Here is an 18,417-nt window from a genome sequence, read left to right on the forward strand (position 1 = left end):
AACTCTACCTAGAAAAAGGGATTAGAGTTAGATGCTTCAGAATAGAATGACAAATGGTTTCAGGGAAAAATATTCAATCATGTTTTAAACTTCTTGGAGGTGGACATATTAATACAGGATAAGAATGACCTATATGGCCTTCCATGATATCTATGCATCAAAAATCTATGAAAGAGTATGCTGAGGGGCTACACTGTGGCACTGCATAGCCAATATCATATCTGTGCATATCTATTTACTTACATCAAAGTCAAACTTGCTTTCATGTAAAAAGTAATGTATGGGGATACTTAGTGCATAGTGGATAAATTGTCATCCACTTCTAACCATTTTATTTACTACTCTTTTGAGTTTTTAACATTCTTTTGTTTGTCAAGCATGATAAAATCATCCTCAAACTCTTTTTTGTGAACTGCTCCATATTTACCTATTACTTTTGCAGAGGTTGGCACCACAACCGAGTCACTGTACCTGCCAGCTGTTGTTCTGATGTTTTTTTTTCATCTTATCTTTTGGCTCTTGGCAAAAATCATAATCCAGCAATAAGCCATTCAAATAACGACTTTAGTTTACTTTCAACAGAGCTAGTTGCTTCTCCAGGTAGCTCTTAGGTTTCTTCACTGGAACTAGGAACCCAAAGAAGTCTCATTGTTTCATGGGGATGAGAGTTGGAACATAAAGAATTGGGGAAGAGTTCCTGGAAAGCTGCTCATCAGAAAAGGACCTGAGGATGTTGGTTGACAGCTGAACATGAGCCAGCAGTGTGCCCAGGTGGCCAAGAAAGCCAACAGCATCCTGACCTATATCAGCAATAATATGGCCACCAGGACTAGAGAAGAGATATTCCCCCCATACTCAGCACTGGTGAGGCCACACCTTGAAACCTGTGTCCACTTCTGGGCCCCTCATTTCAAAAAGGCCACTGAGGTGCTGGAGCTTGTCCAGAGAAGGACAATGGAGCTAGTGAAGGGGCTTGGGGCACAAGTCTTATGAGGAGCAACTGAGGGAGCTGGTTATGCTTAGCCTGGACAAAAAGAGGCTCAGATCTCATTGCTCTCTACAACTACCTGAAAGGAGGTTTCAGCTAGGTGGGAGTCAGTGTCTTCTCCCTAGTAACAAGCTGTAGGATGAGAGGAAATGGTCTCAACTTGAGCCAGAAAAGGTTTTGATAAGATATTAGGAGAAATTTCTTTACTAAAAGAGTCACTGGACATTGGAACAGGCTGCCCAAGGAAGTGGTGGAGTCACCATCCCTGGAAGTGTTCAAAAACTCATGTGGAACTGGCACTAGGTGATGTGGTTTAGTGGTGAACAAGGGAGTGCTAAGCTGATGGTTGAACTCGATGATCTTAGACCTTAATGATTCTATGATTCTATATAAGGAGTGATGATGAAACAAAACCAGCATTCCAGCTTTCCTTTTGGAGACACTATAAGGTCTAAACAAGAGGAGGATTCTGAAGGGAGACCTCATTGTGGTCTTCAGCATCCTCACAAGGTGAAGTAAAGGGACAAGTACCAACATCTTCAGTCTCATGACCAGTGACAGGACTCAAGGAAAGGTCATGAAGTTGTGTCAGGGGAGGTTTAGGTTGGATATTAGGAAAAGGTTTTTCACCCAAAGGGTAGCTGGGTGCTGGAACAGGCTCCCCAGGGAAATAGTCACAGCTCCAAGCCTGTCTGAGTTCAAGAAGCATTTGGACAATGCTCTCAGGCACATGGTGTGACTCTTTGGGTGTCCTCCACAGGGCCAGGAGTTGGAATCGATGATCCTTGTGGGTCCCTTCCCTCTCAGTAGATTCTATGATTATTTAAGTTCCATGAACCTAATAAAAAACTAATTTATTTTGGTGTGTAGACTTTCCAAATATTATCCCAGAACAAGGACAAGTCAGCATGGAGCTATTTCCAAATTACTTAAGTCATTGTACAGTGTTTTTCTTCTTGAGTACTTAATTACTGGATCCAGAGCAGCCTAGGACAAAAGCCACCAATACATGGAGTAACATGGAATTGTAGCTACTTCTCTTGGGTGTGAGTTTAACTCTCTCCTTTAGATGTTCAATGGATGGGAAATAACTAGTAGCAATATGTTTTACTTAGGTGAACAGTGAGCACAAAGGCCTTGGTCTTTAGATACACACTTCAGTGAGCTGCAAATATGTAGCCTAGCATATCCATTACCTTGGATGAGTCAGGAAGGAGATGTTTGCCAGTGTTGAAAGGAAACAGTGTCCTGTTCATGGCCGTTTCAAGCACTGAGATGCTCATACACAAGCACATGCGCATAGGGAGTTCAAAACTTTGCTTATAGGTTACCAAAAGATAACACATTAACGAACAGTAAAATACACTATCCCATCAATATGGAGATGTTAAAAACTAGAAGTGAATGAGAAAGATGATGTCTTACAAGTACATTCCAGTTTTAAATACATATTTTATGAGCGCTAGAAAAGCTGAGACCTAAACATTTTCCTTGTTGTTACTAAGAGATGGGAATTAGGCTGTGCACAGCCAAATAAATAAATAATAAACAACTATCTTTTCATTGCAGTTCCTGACAAAATGAATTGCTACTCCTATGTGTTCTGATAATCTGGTGCAGTGCCTCTAATGAGTCATTGGTATTAGCTCCACATTCAGAGAGTATCCACACTGTCTACACCAGGGGACCGATCCTGCAATAGCACTGCACATCTGTGAAGTGTAACGTGCCTTCCATTAGCATGGTTTTAATTGGCAGTTGAAAGCACACAATTCCTCACAGAACCAGACCCAAACAAGTGTTCATAATATAAAACATGGGAAAGCAATTTGACTCCAAAACATTTGTATGAATTGCTAAGTAATCTATTACAGCAAAAAACATAGAACATTAGCACATGTTGGGAGGAACAAGCCAAGTGCACTGTACCTTTTAAATCAAAGCGATAGGTTCCTGAGGAATGGTGTACACATGCAACAAAACTCATCACTTAAACTGTCATCTCCCCAGACATATGGCTATCCATGGATTACATGGTTCAGGCCGTAACTTGTTAAACAGTGTTATTTTTTTTTTTTTTTTGTGATTATATTTTAGAATACTGGACATATTAAGCCACCGGAGTGAAGCTGTAATACGGTAAGGGGTAAAAAGGTTGAGAGAAAGTATGGTGTTCATAAACTGCTGACTGGCAGCACGGATAGACCAGTCCATTTTTCTGTGGTTGCTGTTATTGCCACTTCTAAGCATCGCCTAGGAATCAAAGTAGTGTTGGTCTAACAGTAGACATATGTCCAGGACTTTCTTGATGGGATAGTGTCGTTTCCCCATCCCTGGTCCAGTCATGAGCCTGAGGAAGAAATGCTCCAACATAAGGCTGGTGAGGAGTGATGGTCACGTCGTTGATGAGGAGTTCATACTTTCACTAGCTGCTCTTTCTCTCCTTCTTTTCTACTCCCTATTTAAAAGCTTTATACTGTATTCAGTGTATTGGAATTGTTCTTGTACAAGCACTCAGGGGAGAAAATGTCAGGGTACATAACGGAAGAATATATACTGTCAGCTTTAAAAACACTGAAAATTATGAGTTGAGCCCAAAAAATCAGTGAGATCAGTGTGGAAACTGCAAGGGTTTTTGTCAGTATATTAATAATATATTTGAGTTCATTGCATTTGATACCTTATTTTTGACATTTTAAAATTATTTTTTTAGACAACTCCTCTCCCCATGCCTCCCACAAAGGCTCAGCTCAACATATTTTTCTGTGTTGTAACATGCATGAGCTCAGAACAAGAAGTGTGCTAGTGAGGGACAAAGGTTATTGTTACAGTAAACCTTAACCCAAGCAGGCTGCTCAAGCGTGCACATCATCACAACAGCCTCTGCTTTCTACCCGTGGTTCCTGCAGTGTCGTTGCTGGTGACCAGACATCTGTTCCCCACAATTCTCCCTGGCAGCTACTGAGTTTGCTAGGATGCTGGAAAGTGGGATTTCAAAGCACAGATAAAAAGACAGATTCCTGTCTGCTTCAGCAGTTGGGCACATGTTCAGAAGAGCTCCCAAAGAAGATAAGAGAAGCAGGGTTATTGCAGATGTGCTTATGTTGCAAGAGATCATTCTAACTGTCTGCCTTTAAGATACTTCATGTTTGTGCTCCATACACTTGTTTAGTGGCACAGCACCTGGTGCAGCCCATGGATTATGCAAATGGATATAGTACTACGCTTGAAATGAAGGCAAATGATCTCATGTAATACCATGATTCCAGTATCCGGAATGATAGTCAGTATCATAAGCCTCCAAATAAAACTGACAGTAGGAAACAAAGCAATACAGGTGGGGATTGATCTTCATCAATATTCAGTCAGGGACAGCACAAAACCTTTAGGACTATGCTGTGATGGCTAGGAGTGCAGCAATAGTGTGCTGCAGCCCCCAGGGATACATGCAAAGAGGATATTTCTCTGAGGTGCCACTGGCATGTGCTGTTCTTTTCCTTTTCTGTAAGGGTGGTCCTTTAAAATAAACATATACTGGTAGTTCTTGACCTTTCTAGGGTCAACCATGATGGTCAGAGGTTGGGAGAGGGCCGAGCCTACATCCATTCCCTGATCTTCTTGAACATCTGATGTAAGAAGTCCTCTCCCAGCAATCAAGGTCCAAGGCCTGTTTTAAAACACACAGTGTAATAAGGAGATCTCCTAATTTTTCTTACTTCTGCAGTCTTTCAATACAAGTCACAACCAAGTCCAAAGAGCTATCTTATTAGAAAGTTGGACTTACTACTGACATTCCTTCTACTTTAAAAGTTTAATTCAAATAGCCCTCTGCAAACAGCAAGTTTTCTCCCCTCAGTGTAAGAGTGATACAATGTGCTACAGAACAAATTTCCCAAAATTAAACATATGCAAAGACTCAAGCTTATGACTTCTGCATAATCCTGTACATCAGCATGTCCTGATAAGCCAAACTGTGATCTCAGGTTTTAAACCCATTCATTTTAAAGACTAAGCATTTGATTCCTTCTCGCTGAGCTCTGTGAAGAGATAACTGACATCAGTTTTCTTTGCATCTTTGCAGTTGTTGCAACCTCATTATTCTTTGGATTATCTTGGCAGTTATTCATTTTCTAGGTTTAGTTGGTGCCATCTTGTCTGTAGAGTTCTACGGTTGAAAGTACAGCACAAAGAAAGGTCACAGAATAAAAGCAAGTCAGCCTCCATCTTCTAGCATTTGTAGGACTCCTTTTATTTCACAGTTGTTCATTTTCTACTTGCTTTTGTTTCTTGGCAATTGCATGATTTCATCCTGCCCATGCAGCTCATGTGAATGTCCTGTGAGTACTAGAAAAGTTCCCCTTTCTTCCTTCATGCTGCCTGTTTTTACTATTTCTACTGGAGTTCTGTAATTGGGGTGAGGTAACACACCCTCATGACTCAAAACAGCTAATCTTCAAAAGCACAATAACCAAGAAGCCTAGCATACATTGGCTTGTCGCTATAAGCTGATATTCAGCAATGAACTATGAGAGGACTTAAGTAAAAGATTTTGTCCTCCTTCCCCCCACCCTGACTCCCTTTAGAAAATAAATGTCTGATTCATGCAAAAATAATGTATGAACCATTTGCACTGTATTAAAAAAAATCTGCTTGTTATTCTGAGACAATTCTGCCTTCTTCTGCCTGGAATCACACTGCTCTGCTTCAGATAACTTAGGGGTGAGCCAAAAATATATGGCGGTATTTGCCAAAATGTAGAAGCTAAAATTACACAAATGTCAGGATAAAAATGGGAAAATGCAGTTTCTAATAGGTTTTAGAGCAACTGCAAGAGCAGGAGCAACATTCCTACAACAACTGCTTCCCAGTGGCCAGTATCATTTCTATACATGCAGTAATTGTCATTAAATGTTATGCTATCACTTGCCAGCAGCGTCTGCAGAGCGGTATCAGCGTGACCGCAGCATTCCACTGCACTTAAAATAGAAATTAGCAGCGGTAGGATCGTCCTTATGGTCTAAGGGTGGGTAACAATTACTGGGCATTGCAAGGTCATGCAATGTGAGATGGCTTCTTTGTTCCACGTCCACTCTAACAGGGAAGAGGTAGCTGCACTTGGGCTGTCTCAGGGATTTGCACCCCTGCTTCTCCTTTCCTAACTCTGTGTCCTGTCAGATGAAAACTGTACTGCTTAGTCAGCAGTATTTGTGAAGCACCTTTTTCTGAGGAGATTCAAGGATCTCCAGAAATACAAAGTATTAGTAATGCAAACTACTGAGTAGACTTACTCGACCTTCTCTTGTTTTTTGCATTTAATTTCCAGCTGAGTTCAATGGGTTTTCCACATATGATTAAGGTTAAACAGGCTTAAAGGCCATTTCTGAATTGAGATGCTTTCTAAATTAGGAGCCCCATTAATTGTTCCTCTTGCAGAATGGAATTTATCTGGCGTATTTTAAATCACTTTCCAGGAATAAGTTAAATTCTGATTACATGCATTCCCAACTTCCATAAAACTCTTTCAGCACAGACTTCTTTCTTCTTTCTAAATCCATATTGGATTCATGAGCTCTTATTTCATTTCACTCCTCTTCATATATTTTTAAGCCTCTGAGGTCAAAGCTCACTTCTGAAGTCAAATGGGTGAAATGCTGTTGATTTTCTGGCAGTTCTGAAAGTGACAATTTTCTCTATCACATAAATTACCATATTTCCTGTTATTTATTTTATGATACTGGTATTTCACTCACACAATTTTTTCTGTACCCATAAAATTTTCCAGCTGGGATATAATTTTCTAATCCTTCTATAAGCCCAAGTATTTTGTTTCACCTCTTAAAGAAATTTAATATTGTCAATCTGCAGTATTCTCTCTTGGAGACAGATGATCTAAAGTTTACTTCTCAGTAAAGAAATCATTGGCATACAACCCACTTGTGCACACGTAACACCTGAGAATGAAGAAGGTGCTACAGTTTAAGTTATTTCCATATGAAATCATCATCATACATGTGAACTTCTCGCTGTTGAATATAGAGCCTTTTTTTCCATACAAAAGAGGAGAGTGTGGGTATCCCCAGAGCTCTTCTGCAAGGCTAGGAACAGAAGCCAGTCATGGTTTCACTGAGCCAAAAAAAAAAAAAAAAAAAACTACCAAAAAACACAAAAGCAAAAAGTCAAGAATTTTATTTTCTGACAGCTGAGAAAGTACAAAGTTTGTGGGTTTTTTCTGGTTTTTCCCAATGAAGCAGTGAAGTGTATACAGTCAGAGGCCATGCAAGAACAAAACCAGAGGTATCATGTGGATGAAGTTAAATGCTGATAATAACTCATGTGATGCTATTTTACTGTGGACAGATCAAAATAAGAATCATTTCTCTTTGTTAGGTCTCACAGCTTTATAATACAGGCTTTATTCTTCCATGAAACAACTTTGCAGTTCAATTTGTTCTGCGTATGGTAAGAGTTTATCTGAAATTTGAATTTTTTTTTCCACTAACAACAGATTTCTGGATGAATTTATCTTTCTTTCTGATTCCTTAGAAAATACTAGCTATTTCATCACTCATCCTCAAGACCTTTTTGTTCCTAAGAAATGTTTGTTTTGAAAAGTCCCTTAGTGGTGGTAAATTTATTAGCCTGATGTTATAAAACTATTTGAGAGTACCCAGCTAACAAGTATCCAAACATGTTCTTTGTCAAGGCTACAGCTCACTCAAACCACTGAGGCAATGAAGAGGGAAGACAGGAAGAGTCAGGATTAGGGATGAAATGTGTTCTTGAAAGGGTTGCCTACTTCCAGTGCTTCCTGGCATATTATAATAGGGAGCTGTGATCTAAGTGCTGAATGCCACTGCAGTGATATGTTTGCATTTCACCAAATAATATTAGCTATATATGGTGCCCTTCGCTTTGAGACTTCACCCAAAGATTTCAGAAACCTCGGGCCAGGTTTTTTTCCTCAGAGGAGATACTTCAGACTATATTTACTGTACTGATTTCAGTGGAAGAATTTCCAATTTTTCCAGGAGTAAGAGAAGAGGATTACATCTCAGCTTGCTCCTCAAATATTTTTGCTTGATGGACTGTGGAGATACTCAAGACTGCTTTAATTGAATTATCTCAGATATAGAGGCAATGTAGCCAGAATAATATGCAGTATGGTACAGGCTAAGTTGTGTTTGCAAGAAGTAAGAGTTATTATTTTTTTTTTTTAGTATTTGGTATGTAGCACTGTGGAACATTTTGCAATGCCAGTTAAATGGAGCAGTTTAAGATTGTCCTACTAAATGTTTTGCTCACTTAGAATCATGAAAATGTGTTCCAGCTTTTATCAGCTTTTCTAAAGACAACAGTGTTCAAAACAAAAAGGTAGTAAAATATTGAGTTTCAGGAGATTGAAAATCCCCTTCAAATTCAAGTCTCTGTTGATAAACAATTTTAACAAAATTAACAGGGAGTGAAATTTTGAACAATCCAAAATATTTAATTCTGTATTTTTTAAACTAATTTTATCTATTTATTCATTTATTTACATTTTAAGAATCTGATAATTCATTGGAACACTTGATTTCAAACTACATAAAGTATTTCCAAAGGACCAAAAATGCATTTCTTTTTCTTATTTTTGTGTGGACCTCACACATCATCAAAATCCATCATCGATAACAATGAATTGCTCTCATGGAGATGCCCAGCTCAACCCAAAGCCTTTCTCACCTCAAGCAGCTCTTTGAAGCCAAACAAAGATGCAGAGGGATTTTACTGGAGAGTAGAGTGTAGAGATTCTGTAAGAGGAAGGTCAGTAAAAGCAGGACAATGAGGGTATTTCACCAGGTGAATATCACAGAATCAAAAATATTCTCAGTTGGAAGGGACCCACAAGGATCATCAACTCCAATTCTTAAGTGAATGGACCATACACAGGATTGAACCCATGACCTTGGCGTTATTACCACCAAGTTTTAACCATATATGAGGAGCATCACGCTGCTCTCACTAATTCCATAGGGCAAGTACATGGTACTGGAGATAAAAAATAAATAACAATAGACACTGCTCTCTTAAACTGCTCAGAAGAGTCACTGAGCCAGTTCAGTTGTGAAATGAAAAAAGCCTTCTGAACCTGCAGCAAAGCAGCTAAATTCAGGAAATCTTCCCAAATTCTATTCTTTATGGCAGGACTGTAGAATATACATTTTTTCCTCTGAAGCATTAAATTGTTTTCTGAAGAATATCGTTAACAGAAGGAAATCATCTGTTGAATGACTTATAACAAAGCAGTATTTGGCATGTGCAGTATTCTCAAAGACATGTAGACTTTTCATTGTAGTCAGAATATTAATATATGAAATTGTAATAATGATTTATTAATTAACTGAGACTGTCATCACAATTTTCTGTAGCTAATTTAAATGGCAACCACACTGGAGTCTGTTTTGTCTCATGTTCTCCCTTTCAGTAAAATCAAGCAGAGACACTTTGTTGGCCATCTGAGATACTTTTATCTTTGCCTTCAAGGACCCTGGGGGAATGGAAACAGGGAAAGAATATGCAAAGAGGATTTTTACCTCATCACTTTGATTCTTTCCTCCAAGCCCTGCATTTTTCCCCCCTCCCTTTTCCTGTTCAATAAGACATCAAGAAAGAAAGTAAGCAAGGGGGGTTGAAGGGGAGAAAGAGAGTGGAAGGAGCACTGATTTAAATATTTTCCAGTGTCTACACTAAAAAAAAATTAATTGTCTTTTAAACTTTTCTGAGCCATGGTTAGAGAAGTATTTTTTCAAACTATAAAATGAAGAAAGTGACTCAGGTTTTCATGTATTTACAGCAATCATCTCCAATCAGTAATCAAAACAGGGGAAGAAAGGACTTTCAGTACACAGGGAAGCAGTGCCCCTAAAGACGCACAACTGTATAGCAAAAAATATTTGCAGAAACAGATGCTAAGTCAATTAATTCAATTTCCTCCAAAATACTTACCATGCTTACCAAGGCAGAAGACAAGGAGAGAGATTATCATGTCACAGTTCTTACCTAAAATATATTCTTAAAATTTTCACTGTTCCTTGGAAACCCCATAGTAACTCTTCCTCTTAGGTAGTTACTGAAGATATACGGAGGCACTGAATGCTGAATTATCAAATGGGATCTACTAAAAGCTGGTCTATCTTAAAACAACTGGATAGTCTTCATTTAAGTCCAAGTTCTCCTTTAATTTAACTCTGACAGGTTTAGCAGAGAACTGGAGACTGAAGCAGATAGATGAGTAGATGAGTGGGATAAATAGGGAAAACACACATATACCCATGAGTGCATCCATAGGCTCCTGCCTTCAAAGACAGCAGCTGGGGTCTTGGAGCTTGTTTTCAATGCTTCATCTAACCAAGGAGCAGAAAAGGCAAATACTCATTTTGGAAGAAGGTGCCCAGTGTATTTTTCCCCACAACATTCAAAACTATGCTTACTTATGATTAAAGTGAGGAACTCCATGAAGTAAACAAGATAACTGAAGGCATTTTTAGATACATATATAGTTACTTTACATTAATGAAATATCCTGATGAATCAGGGAAGGAATGGCACTGCACCATTCCGTCTTTCCCCTGATAGGAGCTCTTAGGATCGGCTCCTTTTCTGTTACATGGTCTAATAAGCACAGTCGTAGATGGTTAAAGCATCCCACAGATTTGTACTTTGTCCATAACCTCTTCCCACATTGTAACAATTTGTTACTTGAGTGTAAATCTGATACTTTTGGCTTGAAAACAAAGTGTTAGGCAATCTGCAAACATGAGCTCATTACTTCAGGCAAGGTGAAGAGGGTCTCTGATGTGGTATACTCATTGTTGGCCTCCAGATATTAGTCAAAACTCTGAAAGGAAACCAGTTTTTAACATGGTTTCTATTTTCCTTTTTGTTAGCCTTTTTTCTATATCTGACTCTTTCACACTTTGGTACGTAGCCACTCTTTTCTCTCTCTTTGTGTGTGTGTGTCTGTGCCTGTATGCTGTGATCCAGATTTCTAGCACGTATTACCAAGCAGCTGTGTCTTGTAGGGAGTCTTTGGCAAATTTGAGTGAGGATAGGTTTTATTTCACCATTTCCCATACTCTACCCTTGTCTTTCCCTAGCTTAAGTAGTCTTCTCTAGAGCAAACATTTACAGAGACTGTGGAAAAAACCCGAATAGATGGAAGTGGGAAGGAGACGGGCAGTACTGAACATCCTATATGTGTATGTAGGCAGGTTGAGAGTGCAGGGTACTCTTAGCCCTTGTGGCTGTTGAGTGCAGTTCTTGATGTAATGGGAAGACAACCCACAGTCCTTTTGTTTTTCAGACTTTCCCTTTGGCAGGCACAAAATCTTAGCTCTTCATTATATTTCAGTCTGTGCAGCTCCTGCTCTCTGTATGGCTCTGACCAGATAGCACAAAGCTCATGGTGTGTGTGTTTGCCACTGGCAGGAAGGAGCTGCTGTTTCAGTGCCTCATTTTTGCTCTGCACATTTTAGCTTAGAAATGGTGTTGTTATTCACCACCAACCTTTTTCATGGAAAGGATGACAAATTCACCAAAGCCAAAATTCATACCAGCTGCAAGAAAAAAACACTTCCTGAACACAAAAATTTTGGTGAAACGAGGTTAAATTCTCCTCGGATGATCTACTAGCACTCAAGTGGGTTTTTACATATCAGAGAGTGCAAAGTGCAATATATTTTGAGGCACTGGAACACTTTGCCCAGACAAGTTGTAGATGCTCCACCCCTGGCAGTGTTCAAGGCCAGGCTGGATGGGACATTGAGAAATCTGGTCTGGTGGAAGATGTCCCTGCCCATGGCAGTGGAGTTGGAACCAGATGGTGTCTTCTAACACAAATCATTCTGATTTATTCTATGATTTTATGTTCCATCTCCAACAACAACCAGTACAAGCTTTCTTAAATCCTCCTAAGGATGCACACAGAGGCACAATATTCAAGAATCCAAATATAACTTCCGAATTTCATCAAAATCCTACAGCAAAGAAATTTCTTCTTTATTCATAGTTTCGTCTGTCTCTCAGTTCTGGTTTGGTTTTGTTGTTGTTGTTATTGGGTTTTTTTTTAAAAAAAACAAACAAGCAAGCAAGCAAGCAAAAAAAAGAAACTTTGACATGAACTGTGAGTGCACAATAATTTCTTTTTTTTTTTTTTTTTTTTTTTTAAATTTAACTCATCAATTTCTTTTCCCCTCTCTTGTACTTTTTCCCCATCAGGTCTGCAAACTGAAGACACCGGAGGATTTTTTTTTTCTCAATATAACTGGGAAAAAAAAGTCGAAAGTCATTATTGGAATCCTGTGAAACAGGACTACACCCTCTCTGCAGACATGTTACACTCAGGTTCTTTGTCACTGGATCCCAGGCTTATCAGGTAGCGAGGACAGCCAGAACCAGCCAGCCTTAGGTAAACCAGTTAGACATCTTTTTGACTGACCTTCAAGTTCTTCAAGCTCAGAATGAAGTCATCATTCTGGCAAACTGGGAGAGAGAGGACCCTAGTGTCAAAAATGCTCAGCTCTTACTATGATTGGAAACGTCTGAGACAAGACATGCATGAGACATGACTTCTAACTGGTTAACTGAAAGTCAGTGAACTTGGATTAGAAGCTAGCAGTAGACACCCTTATACATTAATCATTTTCCAGCACCTTGAAGCACAATAGCATGTCACTAACAGCACACATGCCCTGTATTTAGAATACTAAAAATAGGAAACACCTGTGGTAACTCTGCGGGACTTGGCTCCTGTATGTGGACTGCTGCAATAAAGAGCATTGCAACAGTATAGTGGTTCCCTTTAAAGCCTGTGGGTTCCAAAGGTCTGCTATCTCTCTCTGAGTATCTCCCGCTTAAAAGTGTGTGGTCCTTGGAAGGATAGGAATGGTAGGATAAAAGAGGGAGGACAGGAGCTGTACAGCTACCATTAAAGGACTATTTAAAAAATGGCCTCAGTGAAGGATATAGTTGAACTGGAGTTTTTTCAACTCCAAGTACAGCTTCAAGAAGAAGAGTGTGGAGACTCTGTACCCATGCAAGTAGGAAATGGGCCAAGATATCAGGCTGGAAACAGAGGTCCTTTCTGTCAGGCTCAGGTTCCAGACTGGGAATGGCATGGACTCCTGTTAAGAACTGGGGAAACAAAAAGAGAAACAGCGTTTAAATGAAGGCCTAAACCCTGCAAAAAGACTGTAAATTACAGAAAGGAATCACCAAAGAAATGGTCTTTTTTTTTCTTCGGTGAGACCTTTATGAAAGCTCATTGTTTTACAGCTGCTGTATCTTCAGAGGAGCTGAAGGATGGTCGCAGTGCAGCACCACACCACAAGATGGCAAGAACCAGAAGCTGACCTCAAACCAGAATTCAGATAGAACAATGAAATTACATTAAAACTTGAGATTCCAGACTACCAAACATGTAATTTTAACGAAACTGGGGGTTTCTTCAGAAGATTTTTAAGTTTTTCCTTTGCTCTTTGGCCTGTTGTTCTTCAGATCAAATCTCACCCTAACGCCACCTCACCTCACAGAAGTGACAAATACCCTCTGCAGTACAATCCCTTCTGTGTCCTCCTAATGATCTGTTAGTTTGTTTCGACAAACACAGGGAAAATCTTTTCTCTGTCACTATTTGCATCTTAGTTTCTTACACCTCTGCTTTTCCTCTTTTTTTTTTTTTTTATTTTATGCCATACTATTTCTAGCTCTCACCTGAACTATAAATTTAATAAATTCTCATCTTTTTAAACAGCTTTCTCAAGTCCCTGGGCATATTTACTCGCTGTGTCCCAACATTTTCTTTTTTCTCTCCAATACCAAGTGAAAGACTGCTGCTTTAGGAGATGCTGAGTCCAAGTTAAGAGCAATCAGTTGTTGCCAGATTATTATCTAAGCTATGAAAGCTCCAGGAACACTATAAAAAGTCACAGATCCAGTCGTGGTTTCAGTTTAGACCTTTGGGTACAAATGTCTACATTGCAAATACAGCAAGCCCACATCGCATTAAGATTCTTGATTCTTGCCTCAATACAGCAGTTGCATTAGATCATCTCTCGCAGTCTTCTTCCAGTGGTACAGTTCTCTGGTAATTAGTGACTGTGTTGATAGATTCAACACAGAGGCCAACCACCACAGAGGAGCTGCTCTCCTCCCCAGGGGCTGGATTGTGGCTGAAATGAATTGACAGGCCAGTGTTAGACAGTTCGCACAGTTTATGTGTTCTACAAATAAACAAAGACAGGAGATACTCTGCAGCCAGCAGGTTTTGCCAGCTCCACATTTACATGCAAAATACTGCTCTTAATGAGGTTGGATTCTATGACCTCCCGAGGTGTTTTCCAGCCTCATTTATCCTACAAGTCTATGAAAATTACATTAAAATTACATTAATAAAAACAGGGATTCCGTGGAAAGTTTTCATTTCATTCAAACTACTTGATTTCCTCTTAATAGCCTCACCGGGGAATTTCTGAAAACGTCGAGAGCGAAACTTTCCCCACCTCTGCTTCGGCAGGTGACGGGAATGCCGGCGAAATAATCCTCGAGCGGGAACGGTCCTACAGCTCTCGCCGTGCCTGACTTTGCAACCCTGAGCTCATGCTGAGCTGTGCTTGCTCCTCAGAGCCGTCCTGCCGGACCCAGCGCCACTCCAGGGTACGCTGTCCACGCTGTGGGTCGGGCCCGTGAGCACGGTGTGTATGAGCACGGGGTGTAAGGGCCGAGGAATCTGGCACTCGCCACACGCGGGCCACGCTGCGGCCCGTCCCGAGCCCAAAACAAACACAATTGGTGCGCTTTAAACATCTCGCCCCCTTTGTGAGAGCATCTAGCGACTGCAGCCTTTATTTGTGTGCCAGCCTTTTCACACCGCCTGAAAATTTCAAACGACTTCATAGCCATGGGAGTGCTAATTAAAACATTCAGCAGTTTTACTGTCTGAGCAGTGTAAATATGATGTAAAAAGAAAATTAAAGACCATTTACACAGATGCATACTTGTTCATTGTAGCTGTAAAATCTAGCTGCAGGGACCTGGCAAGAGCAAGAGTCTCTTATTCTTCAAAATAAGTTATTCAGCAAAAAATTAGACACCAAGCTTAGCTTGGAAGGCTTATTTTTTGTTAGCTTCATTTTTTATTCATTCCTCCAAAGCCACACTTTCCTACTTTTTTTCTTGGTTTATAATACCGGTCACTCAATTTACTGCTGAAATGGGTTAAGGGATGATTCGAAACAAAATATTTGTTTCACACTCTTGAGGTCACAGTCCACACACAAAACTTTTTCCCCTTCTACTCATGCAACAGCCTCTTTTAGACAGTGAATCCCAGTCACAGGGAATAAAATCCCCTGAAACATCAGCCACAGGTTATGCCTAGGATAGGGAAGGCATTCTGGAGAATCTTTTTTTCCAGCATTGGTTGATGTTTCAGTCTGGGATTTCAAGAACACGACTACAGTTGTTTACACTGCAAAGAAAGGAGCTTTTTGATCAGGGGAAGCTGAGTCACTACTCCCTGTTAGTTTTATCATTTTGCAGAGAGCAAGAGCTGATGCCTGATCTTTCTCTGACTTCCTATTCAAACTTCTTTTCTGCATTCCCAGGCTCTTATATTCTGTTTAATCATGTCTCTTTGATATTCAGAAGAATCAGATACTTTCTCGTTTGGTGTTACATGATGTCATAGACAAAAGCAGCATAAATCCCATGAGGTTACCCCCCCGGTCAAAATGGTTCACTGAGAGGATGAGACTCGATCCTAGAGCTTTTTTCTGGGTCCTGAGCTATTTTCAGGACCGGCGACTGGGAAGGGGGGGGACTGGTTTTTGTTTTGTTTTGTTTTGTTTTCCCACAGACATCATAAGACAAACAGACCATGGGTCAGGTAATGTAAGCAACAGACTGCAAAACCATTGCCAAAAATTGTAACCATCCAATCATCTCTTAAGGAAAAAATTCATTTAAGTGACACATGTTAATAGTATTGAATTCAAAACACTTGCTTTGACATCCAGATGTTGGAAAGTGCCATATCCTGATTAACAAAAATATTTTCTGGTCTTTCAGATCTTCCTTCCTTATTTTGATTGCAATTCAATTTTGGAGAAATTTTTTCCCACTACTGTCCACTGATCACATCACTGAAGTATTTCAAAATTTTAACTTGTTTCCTATAAGGAAAAAATGGGAAGCATAACCACAAATATTTATGTTAGTGTCAGTGCTTATTATTGAAAGCTTATTCAGTCTGCTGCAGTGGCACTGCAATAGCATACCATTAGAAATGGCATCCGGCACTTCCAAGCATTTAAGAACAACATCAACACACACGATCTTTATAACCCGGAAAAGACAGAGTATTCCAAATGGGGAGGTGTGAGCAACACGCAGCAATGTCCCCATGCAATTGCTACTAATTTGAAAGCTTTGGAAAGGTATGGCAGTGTTATCAACAGGAACGAACTCTAGACATGAGTCGGCTTTGGAGTGCCTTGCTCATGGGAAAACTGAGAGCCCAAGATTTTAATGTTAACTCCTTAAGAGCAGGCCCTGCCACTAGTGGTGCTCTGCAGCTAGGTGGTTGCTTAGCTGTCTGCTGTCTGATACTGTATCAGGACCCAGAATTTTCCTATAGGATGGTGGGAATAGAAGGAGGAATTTCAGGGAGAGAGAATTTAGGCCACCATACTGTAAAGCCTGTTTGGCTTTCGTTACTTTCTAAGGATAGAGCAGGTGTGTGATGAAATTCCCAAGTTTATAAAATTTTATTAATGTATAAGATGGGGGCTGCCTTTTTAAGAGGAAAGAGTCCACAGTGACCATGATACCAGTGCAGAGTTCCCTTTCCATAGCAGGCAGCCTGTGTTTCCTTAGATGATTTCTGTGTGCTCTTCTTGTGGTTGTCCTTCCTCGTGGGGCTCACATTACTTAGAGTAGTAAGAAATTAAAGGCTATTATTATATTACTTAATTCTATGGTGATAATGGGGAATGTAATTATCTAAGAGAAATAAGCTTTGGATAGAAGGCTCAGTACCTATTTTTCTCTTTTCCCTTAAACATGTAGCCTAGATCCCAGTGTTATTTCTGTGACAAAAGATCCTTGTAGTTTTACTGCTGTTGTTGTAGTCTTAATGCTAACTGTATTTGATAAAGAAAACTTTACAACAATAGTGAGGGTTTGTTCACTGCCTCAGACTGCTTTACAACAAAGGCACAGAGTACACAGCAAATTTTTCACTTCTCCTTCCAAGGTGGATAATCTCATTTCAGCTGGAAAAATAAAGGTCCTTCTTTTTGTCATAGGGTTTTTGAATCTACCAAAAAAGGGAGCTAAGTGGCATGTAATTATTGAAATATGAGGGCAATAACAGCAAAAAAACCAGCATCTCAGTAGCCTAAACAAAAATCAAAAGAATGTTGAGGCATGGTCAAGAAGAACATTCAAGTTCTCCCCATCCCCAGATCAGAGTCATAACCACAACTATATTCAAATTCCCTATTTATTATAATTTGGTACCTTTTCACCTATCAACCAAGCAGCGTCATTTTCTGTAATTTTAAGGTTTATGACACATTTTAGTTTCTTCCTTTATGGGAAAGACACATTGCAAATATTGGGCAATGTCTTGCAAAGTCTTGTCCTAACCTAACAAGACTGAGCAGTGTGGGAGGAGGAAGTAATGACTTCCCCCTGACCTGAGTAACTGACATGAAGTCTGCCAAGAATCACAGCCTCTTTGCTCCAGGGAACACAGGAGCAACTCTTCAGAGAGGAGGCGGGGAAGGTGGGGGCAGAAGGGGGGTCAGAAGTATGTCTCTACCCCCCTCTGTGCTCCATGTGGCAGAGAAGAGTGGTTGCAACACTTAAAAAGAAGTAGTAAATTCCTCTCCACCTTTTCCCCCCATCACTAGTTCGCCTGTGAAGGGTTGGGCAGTGCAGTCTTGCACTGCTGTTTCCCGGATTGGTACTGTTTTGCAGTGCCCACGATGTGGGGTAGCACATAAAACACAGGGTCTATCCCATTTGGGAAAGAAAATGGTTTTCCTGCGTGGCCAGAGCTGTAAGGATGGAATTTCACAACAGAACAAAAATAAAGCACAGCACTGTTCCAGAATTTCTCGATTCTTATTCTAAACAGTAATAAACCCACCTCCCAAACCCCAGTCCGGACAAAATATTAGCATTCCCTCCACTCTGGTTACAGCTCACATCCCTCTTAATACCTCTTGCTCTGCCATGAACTATTTGTATAAGAAAGGCTTATGTTTGAACTGGAATTGGCACAAATAGTTACCCACTGGATATTCCTTTTCTGCAGAAATCTGATCTCTTTCAGTGCTTCACAAATCACAGAATCCACTGAGGACAGAAGCCTGTGTTTTCTTCTTCTC

General features: G+C 40.0%; 1 long non-coding RNA gene across 1 annotated transcript; it reads left to right on the forward strand.

Moving 5' to 3' along the window:
- The first annotated feature begins 1,404 nt into the window (after positions 1-1,404).
- On the forward strand, positions 1,405-13,477 carry LOC135412488 (uncharacterized). The gene is made up of 5 exons (XR_010429680.1): positions 1,405-1,498; positions 3,086-3,127; positions 7,376-7,447; positions 12,242-12,431; positions 13,298-13,477. It is a non-coding gene; the product is annotated as an uncharacterized LOC135412488 (long non-coding RNA).
- The last annotated feature ends 4,940 nt before the right edge of the window (positions 13,478-18,417 follow it).

This window comes from Pseudopipra pipra, chromosome 3 (assembly GCF_036250125.1).
Source record: "Pseudopipra pipra isolate bDixPip1 chromosome 3, bDixPip1.hap1, whole genome shotgun sequence".
NCBI classification, from domain to species: Eukaryota; Metazoa; Chordata; class Aves; order Passeriformes; family Pipridae; genus Pseudopipra; species Pseudopipra pipra.